The sequence below is a fragment of the Mus pahari genome, chromosome 3 (assembly GCF_900095145.1).
Source record: "Mus pahari chromosome 3, PAHARI_EIJ_v1.1, whole genome shotgun sequence".
NCBI classification, from domain to species: domain Eukaryota; kingdom Metazoa; phylum Chordata; class Mammalia; order Rodentia; family Muridae; genus Mus; species Mus pahari.
The window spans coordinates 7,080,805-7,090,593 of NC_034592.1; the positions used below are offsets into that span (position 1 = coordinate 7,080,805).

Below are 9,789 nucleotides of genomic sequence, written 5' to 3' on the forward strand. Positions count from 1 at the left end.
GAAGGAAGGAAAGAAGGAAGGAAGGAAGGAAGGAAGGAAGGAAGGAAGGAAGGAAGGAAGGAAGGAAGGAAGGAAGGAAGGAAGCGAGCCAAAAAAAACCCAATAGAAATGGAGGTTCTGATGCAAAGTGTAGACATTTCTCTTACTCATCCTCTGAGGAGCAGCAGAGGAGACACTTGTTTAGTGGCAGAGGAGTAGATGCCCCAAAACTTGCTAGTTCTGAAACCTTCCATACCCCTGCTCCTCCTGTATAATATGTATCTCCTGTTGGCAGTTTTCTGTCAACCACAGCGAACACATCCTAATTAACACTGTAACCACGTGACTTCAGGGAAATTACTTAACTTTTTCTTGCCTCAATTTCCTCTTGTATTACTACTTTTTAAATGTTATATGTATGTGTGTTTTGCCTTTACCTGTGTCTGTGTAGCATGTGAGTGCTTGGTGCTGGAAGAGGCTGGAAGAGGCTGGAAGAGTGTGTCAGATCCCCTGGAGCTGCAATTGCAGTTGTGAGCCTTCCTGTGGGTGCTGGCAACCAAACGCAATCCTCTTAACTGCTGAGCCATCACTTCTCCAGCATGCCCGGTTTCTTCTTATGGATAACCAGAGGGTCACTGATAGCCCCGAGTGTATTAATCTTAGGACCACTTTGGTGTGGTGCTTGATGTACATGCAGTAAGCCCTCAAGGAACATTGTCAGTATTGGTGCTGAAGGGTGTTGCTATCCTACTGCCATAGTCAGGTTTTCTCCCTTCCCTTCTCTTCCCTTCCCTCCCTTCCTCTCCTTTCCATCTCCCCTCCCCACCCCTTCCTTTTTTCCCTTCTGTCTTAGGGTTTTATTGCTGTGAAGAGATACCATGACCAAGGCAACTCTTATAAAGGACAACATTTAATTGGGGCTGGCTTACAGGTTTAGAGGTTCAGTCCATTATCATCAAGGAGGGAACATGGCAGCATCCAGGCAGGCCTGGTGCAGAAGCTGAGAGTTGTACATCTAGTTCCAAAGGCAGTCAGAAGACTGTCTCCCACATGGCTAGGAGGAGAGTCTTGAAGATTCTTCCCAAAAGGCCACACATCCTAATAGTGCTACTTCCTAAGCACATTCAAACACCCACACCTTCTCCTCCATCCTCTCCTCCCTTCCCTTCCTCCTTCTCCTGTTCTCCCCTTCCCCTTTCCCCTTCCCTTCTCTTATCTCTTTCTTTATCTCTTTCTTTCTCCCTCCCCCTCCCTCCCTCCCTCCCTCCTTCCTTCCTTCAGAAAGGGCCTCTCTACTGTGCAGTTCCGAATGTCTTAGAATTCACTGTGTAGACAACAGTGGTCTCTAATTCACAAAGATTTACTTGCCTCTGCCCCACACGTACTGGGATTAAAGGCGCACACCACTACATGTGGCTGATAGGTCTTCAAATATAAGTCGTTCATTTTATTTGAAGCAAACTATAAAAGCTCTGTAGTATTCAACTATGAAAAGCTAATTTGAAACTTAAAATTTAATACTCAAAGTAATGACTTTCAATTAATCCCACTAAATTCTCAGTTATGCTTCCAGGCACATCAATAGTATGATGACAAATTTTGTCTTTAGCATTATCTAGACAGAAATGTAGCATCTGATTTTAATTAAAATTTCTGATTTTTTTCCCAGATGAAAGTGTGTTTTGGATTTAGTTTAATTCAGTTTAAGAGCTTGCATGTGTTTTTCACTAACATAGCATTCTGGAACTCTCCACAGGGCCCCAGCATCACTGAATGTTCCTTTAGGAATAGCCAAGACAGAGAAATCTTTCTACAGGCCCTTCCAGGTTATGTTTCCACAGTAGCCTTACAGGATTCGTAACATCTCACTACCAAACCCAACCCTGTTCCTTATATAAAAGAGCAGCTGGGCTGACGAGATGCTTGTTAGATAAAAATACTTGATGGTCTTGCTGAGGGAGTGTCTTGACCTGGGTCCCAGAACCCACACAGCTACTAATAACCATCAGTAGCTTCAGTTACAGGGGAGTTGGCTCCATCAGCTGGCCCCCTTAAGCACCGGGCACATACACAGTGTACCTAAATACATGCAGGTAAAACACTCCTACATGTAATAAAGGTAATAAATCAATCTTTAAAACACATAGTGGCTCCCAAGCCCTGGCATGTTCTCCTTGAGTGTAGCTCACTGGATGTGTAGAGACACATGATGGGTCTTTCATGTTACCTCTGTGGGAGCTGGGCGAGGGATAGGAAGCTCAGTGCAAATAAAAATGAGGTTCTGGATTCTGCCTTTGGATGGAGTTACTTACTTCTGCCCTTGGCATTTTATGTTGCCCATGAAGGATCATGAAGCAGTGAGAGGAAGACCTATCATCCATGACTGAGTATCATGAGGTCTCAAACAGGCCTGGACAAGCACTTGACCCAGAAAGACCAATGGGTGCGGTGGCACATACCTGTAATGGCAGCACTGGATGCTGAGCTATGTGGACTGCTCATTTGAGACCAGCCAGGATTGATTATTCTCATTAAGATCAATTTACCCTGATCAATTGAAACGATTATCAATGTTTAAAGCACTGGCCCCTATGAAATATATAGCCAACTCTGAAAATAATTCATGAAAAAGACTCACAAATTCTAATTACTGTAAAATTAAGTAGAATATTGTACATTAGACAATCACAATTAAACATATTTTTAAATGCTTTACAAAAAAGTTAGGAAGAAAGCAACTTTTAGCAATGATAACAGAATTTCAGGAAAGTGTTTTTTACTTCAAAGATGAGAGCTATTGATAACAAATTGTTTTTCAGAGAAAATGTATTTTAGAAATTTAAAAGTTTTTTCATGCTATATGAGACTATTTTAAGACATAAAACAAAAAGTCAGTATATTTTTAAATGTGTACTCACAAATATAGATAACAATATAAAGTCTTCCTAACACGACCATAAATCTCTAAACGTTTCTTCACTTTAATAATTTCAAAAGATATTTATTTACATGTTTATATATTCAGATGTATATATACAAGCCAGAACACACGTCAAGGCCTGAGGGCAACATGTGGGAGTTGGTTTCTCCTTCTACCATGTAGGTCCTGGGGACTGAACTCAGGTCGTCAGGCTTGGTGGTAAATGTCTTAACCTCCTAAGTCACCTCTACTGCCCTGGACATGTCATGTATGTATGTATGTGTGTATACATGTCATGTCATATATATATATATATATATATATATATATATATATATATATATATATATATATGTTAGTGTTTGGATTTTCTCTGTGTAGCCCTGGCTGTCCTGGAACTCACTCTGTAGACCAGGCTGGCCTTGAATTCAGAGATCTACCCTGTTCTGCCTCCTGAGTGCTGGGATTAAAGGAGTGCACCACCACTGCCCAGCTTCTAAACTATTGTTTTTTTAAATCAGGAGACATTTTCATTGTCTCCTGAGGTAGCTTTCTAAAATCTACACAGTGCACATACCTTCCTATACTGGATTTTGTTTGACGGATTCTCATCAAACAAGAATTAAATTCAGTCTTTTTTTTCTAACCTCCAAAATCTGGATCCAAATGAATGATCTGAGCTTCATGAATTTAATACATAGCATGTGAGGCCAGTGGCCTGCCTTGGCACTGAGAATAATCACAGTGGACAAGGAAAGATCCTTGCTTGTGGCATTTACATTCTAATAGACCATGTACCCAAGAGAACAGAAACGCAATATATATTCTGAAGGACAGTAAGCCGCGTCCCTCAGAGACTCTATCCACTCTTCTCATCTGGAATTGAAGATTCTTTTCCTTGCCAACAACACACTCAGTCTGGCCTTCTGTCTGCTCATACTTTTACCTACTAAAGTCACTGCTCCTCTAGAAGTTCCCTTTTCCATCTAGTTTTCTTTCCAGGCTCTCTTAACTTCTCATAGTGGAGGAGTCAGTGAGATAGTGAGGTAGTCAATAACATTGGAATGATAAAAAAAAAAAAAGAGAGAGAGAGAGAGAGAGAAAAGGCCAGTGGGCCCAGTAGCTAAGGGTGAAGATCTGATGGGGAAGGAGCAGGAGGAGACAGGGGAGACCCATGATGTCTTCAGGATTATCAATGCCGAATGAACAAGGAAGTGAATTTATGATGATAGATGTGAAGTTTTTCAGTCTCTGAGAAAATATTCATAAGTGTAGAAAAGGCATAGGCTGGAGTGGGCTCTGAGACAGTGCAATCAAATTAGAAAAATGGGTATAAGCTCATGGTTTTATAAGAATATACATGTATAAATACAAATGCGCTTAGGTTTACAAACATTTACAGGTAAATGCATGTGGCTATGTGTGTGAACACGTATCATCTATGTACACGTACATTTGTTTCTAATATATATATATTATCTAATATATATATATAATTTGGGGACCTACAAGAGTACCCAGCAGCAGTAATGAGCATCCTATAGGTCCAGACACTACTCTATAAATGGTGTCCTCCCCCAAAAGGAACCATGCCCCCTTAGAAAGAGACTAACTTGAGAATGTTATTAAAGTATAAAATCATGCACACATGTAAGTGTAAACTGAGCCCTAACATTTTAACAAGTAGTCAACGCACAGTGACGAGAGTTATCTGAAGGTTATGAGAAAATGAAGAATCTGGATTGAAAAGGTCCCACGGGCTGCATGGAAGACAAGATAAGCATTAAGAGCAAATGATGTAAGTACTAAATTATAATGTATTGAACAAATGTAGCCCATTGAAGGTATCAAATTATGAGCAACGGAGTGGAAATGATCTGTACTGATGTGAATGAATAAAAATTGAATAAAGCATAATAGGAGACCCTGAAAAGTATATAAAAAGGGTGAAGTCAAATCAGAATGAGTATCTGACAATTATCACATGGGTGAGCAACTGAGATGGAAGTCGTGGTGATGACTGAGGCCAGACAGTGGAAGGTCATTTAGGTAAAGGAAATTTTAAGGCCACCAAGACAAAACTTAGCACAACAGGAAGAATGGCACATTTAAGCTAGAGAGACTTGGAAGACACTAACGAAGCAGGGTAGCGTTATTTGTGTGTGTTTTTGGTTCATTTGTTTTCCAAGACAGTGTTTCTCCTGGTACTCACTTTGTAGACCAAGCTAGCTTTGAATTCACAAGTGTCTGCCTGGTTTTGCCTCCCAAATGCTGGGATTAAAGGCATGCCCCACCATGACCAGCTCAAGGTTGGTGTTATTAATGAGGCCTAACTGAACATCTTTGCCAACTTTGAATCCTTGAAAAGAGAACAGCTCTTCTTTGTGGCATTTCTGCTGTAAACACATGACCAGAGTCTGCTCGTGTAACAACATATGAGCCTGAGTTAAAGCAATTCGAATGCTGTAAGGAATGTGAGATTCATAGGAATTCTTCCTGACTGACTGTATCCTATGCCCTCATTCAACACTAGGACGAGCTGTATGGAGAAGAACTGAAGCCTCGTTAACAGGTGGATCTGCAACCACATTGGGGGGCACCTAGAGTCTCGCAACCCATCCAGAAGTGACCGTGAGTGAGAGTTCAGAAGGAAGGCTCTCGCAGTTAGCATTTGAAGCAGCTATTTGTCTGTCTGCTTCTTTCTGGGTGAAGGGACTAGAGTAGATCTCTAGATTAAAGGTGAGCTGGATGGTCTGGAAGCTGACAGGAATGAACTTGGTGGCAAAAGCATGGAGGGAAGAGTTATATGGATGAACTTTTAAGAATAGGGACAGACTATAAATGCTCATAAGATATGGTGACTCCATTGAGAGCCATGAAATCCGGCTGTTTTGTGATCCTCAGACCACTAAACCAAAGGCATAAGAAAGGGATTGCAATCTTATTATCAAGAGATGTGTTGGTGGTTGCCATTAAACAGAGTCGTGACTGACTCTCATTGTGCAACACATGGGTTCAGCAAAGTGCCCTTTAGAGTTCCCATGCCCAATTGAAAAACATAGCAGCCAAAATGACAAAAAGATCTCCTGGTTCAGTAAGGAGCTTTGGCCTGACTGTGCCTTCTAGTGTTCCTTCATCCCTGGGCAAGCTATCCCTGCAGACCAGCGCGGCTTGCGACCTCTGCCAAGTCTCTTCGCACTAGTTGTCTGAAAGTTTTAATGGTTAATGATTTAACCATCAATGATTAAAAACCTCTCCAAAGAGGTTTTAATCTCAGTCTCCAGGGTTTGGGGCAATTCTGAATTCTTGGATTCCTTCCTTGTTTCTGAAGACCACAGTTGCTTTCTGAATGTATTGTGGTTCCGCTGTCTAATTATCGTCTTTTTAAAAAAAAAAGTGCTACATTTTTCTTGTTAATAATCTGCCTTAATATTTAATGAGGGACAGGAAATAGTGGCTTTTCAAATTCATGATAAAATGCATGCCTACTGTCTAAACATAGGTGCTATGTTAATATAACAGATAGAACCCACCATCTGATCGTGGCCTGTTTCTCTGTAGTCTGCTCACTGTGTATTTAACAGCCCTCGGAGGCTCATTTTTTCCAATCTAGAGCTGAAATCCTGTACCTTCCCCCAGTGTTCGATGGCTTCTTTTCACTATTCAATTTCATTTTCCCTTAAACTTGAACATTTATGTTCTTTTATTCCTTCCTAGTTTAGGCAAAAACTCTTATGTTGAGTAGTAAGTTTGTAGAATGTGGTTGTTTTTTATTATCAATACAGTTTTTCAGTCTATGGTTTAGAAACTTAGTAGAATGTGTTTGGTTATCCCTGCTGTTGCTGTAATAGGACAATACAATATTTAACTTTATAGGTAAACCCTCTGGAGTGTTTGTTTATAGAGTAACTCACCCCTCAGACTTTGTGAGGATGCATGCTTGAATCTACACTTTTTCTTCTTCTAGTAACTCTCCAACATCCTGTCTCAAAGATGTACAAACTCAGGTGCAACAAAAGTAAGTAACTCGTCTAAAATTGTAGGCCAGGGGTGCAGACAGACCCTTCTTCTGAATCTTTGGTTTAAACAGAACTGGGGTTGTAAGCTCCCCTGTCGCCAGTCTTAACTTATTGTATGATTGATTTAGAAGATCTGGCTCACCCAGAATCTAAATAAAATATGAAGGCTCAGTCTTCAGTCTCTCTTCAAATTTGAAGTAGCTCTAATTTTAGTTGTTAGCTCCATTGCCTAGAACAGAAGCCCACATCACAAGAACTTAGCAAAGTGTTTCCTACACAATCCTTATTTATAGTTCAAGCGATTCTCCCAAATAATAGTTTCCTTGTTATGCATAAAGCATGATCTTTGGAGATAATTGTTATGTTTAATAAATTAGACACAAAATTAATATGCTAACTTATACGAAATAGACTCATATAGATTTATTAATAGACTGCAGCAACACATCCCACTGAGCTCTAGAATAGTTTGTCCTAATGAATGTTCATTAATGAATTAGTCCATGAAGATGACGTCAGAGGTGCTAAATTTTCACTGTGGTGAATGGCTCAATGTTATTTAAAGAAAATATTCCCTTTTTTCTGTTTCAAAGTGATTGTATATATACAACTGTGCATCTATATCTATATCCATATCTATCTATCTATCTATCTATCTATCTATCTATCTATCTATCTATCTATCTATTTATTCCTGGTTGATCTCAACAAATCTCATAATTTACTTAACATCTTTGTACAAAATATTTCCTTTTTACAAAACATGCTGGACCTCTCCTCCAACCTACAGATCCTACGACTAAACTGCTTAAAGAGATGTTTAACAGTCACCACTGGCATTCTGCACCTCAAGAGGAGCTTATCATGACTCTCAGTCCTGTTCCTCACATCATCTCGCAGTAAAGCTAATGGCAGCTCTATTTTACCAGCTACTGGGCTCAGAAACCATTGAGCCTGTCTTATGCTCTGCAGGCCACCAGTGAACTCCATCACTCCCTTTCCTACTGACTGGTTAGAATCTGACCACGTCTTCAGCACCTTCAAGCTGCCTCCTGTTCCCCCACGACCACCTTCCTCCTTCTGTTTCTCTTCTTCCTTTTGAGTGTTATCTGCCTGTGTGTGGCCTGTGCACTTGCCTGCAAGCCTGTCTGCTGTGAAAGCCAGAAGTTGATGATGACCATCTTCCTCCACTGTGAGCCACCTTATGTCTCCTTGCTTTGCCTAAACCCAGAGTCCCTACTTTCACTACCTGTTCTCTCAGCAGGGAACATTTTGGCTCCAGATGTATGCACCTGGCTCCTGTTTCCTCTTCCTTCTCAGAGAAGCCTTTCCTGAGAGCCATGGTGACTTGGGGTGTGTACACGTGCACACCAGGTTCCTCTGCTACCTGTTGCTTCTGCTTCTTCTGCCACTTGTAAATGCTGTCTGACTTGTGTGGTTACTGACTTAACCAGAATGCATCACTTCACCAAGGCTGACCTGAGTTTATGTTAACTACCTGGCCTGACCCAGCTAGATCAGATCCCTGGGTGTCAGCCAGTATCTAGCTTCTCCCATTCATATCAGAACTCCAACCCTAGTTCTCTAAGCCTTTGACTGGAAAAAAATGTTATGGACATTAGTGGTCCCTTGGTTCAATGGACACGTGTTAGCACAGCAGAGGTCAGTCTGCCCCATGAGTCTGGCTGGAATGTTCTGTTAGGTACTTATTCCACTGCAGAATGTCAGGGAATCCAGGAGAGAAAGGGGCTCTTAGGAACAGATTAGACACAGCATTCCACTGTTGTCTGCCAAGAGCTGCCTGTGATATGTGTGTGTGCTTTTGACAGTTTTATCAAAGGTCTGTGGCTACCCTGACTTGGTTTGGCCAGCAAACCTATTAATGAATAGTTGAGGTAGAAAAGTGGAGTTCAGCAGGACTGGGTACTGGTTCAGGCCCACCACTGGGCTGGTCTAGCTCGAGCAAGCCCCTTCCCAGCTCCCTGTCCTGTCCCTATTCCCTGCTCTCTCTCTCTTTCTCTCTCCTCAATAACCTGGCTCCCTGAGGTCTCTACCTATGGAACTGCAACATGTAGCAGTTAATCTAAGGCTATGTGCTTACTACTTTGAAAGAATGTTTTAAGAAAAAAGTCCTCATAAATGTTGACTCTACATTATCCAAATAAAAATAGGACTGAGGCCAAATGAGAGAGAGAGAGAGAGAGAGAGAGAGAGAGAGAGAGAGAGAGAGAGAGAGAGAGAGAGAGAGAGAGAGAGAGAGAGAGATGTAACCTAAGGACCATGAAATAATGATTCCATTGATTGCCTGGCAAAGGCATATGGCTTGTCGACTTTATATATTTGGGGGTGCTCCAGTTCTAGGAAAATCCATGTCAACATCCTGTTTTCCAAAAGTGATGGCCTCCGGAGGTGAGATCAAGAGAGATGAATAGGTAGTGAAGTGGGAGCCTCATGAATGGGACTGTTCCCTTATAAAGAGCCCAGGTGGAGGATAGAGAGTGGAGAAGTCAGGAGATGGCTCCCCTGCTGGTCCCACTAGGGGAAGATGCAGTAAGAACGGGTTGCTTACAAGAAAGCACCATCAGACATCAAACCAGTGCCCAGTCCTTGGACTTCAGCCTCCAGAATCGCAAAAGAAATCTATGTTTAAATCTGGAGTCTATGGTATCTTCTTAAAGCAACCTCATACCATTTCTGTATGGCTCTTTTCTAGACTGTATCTCGGTGAAATATTTAACAGGCCCTGTGGTCTAGGCACAATTGGCTACTGTCCTGTTTCCGAGCTAATAGAGGCATAGGACCTGGTGAGAAGCTAGGCGAAATTAGAACCCAGACCCGAGTCTGAGCTTCTCTTTTTTTTTTTTTTTTTTT

The 9,789-nt window shown here is 41.5% G+C and overlaps 1 protein-coding gene across 1 annotated transcript in view; it reads right to left on the bottom strand.

Moving 5' to 3' along the window:
• Positions 1 to 9,789, bottom strand: part of C3H10orf67 (chromosome 3 C10orf67 homolog) — a 92,337-nt gene that overhangs the window by 82,234 nt on the left and 314 nt on the right. The window lies entirely within an intron of this gene.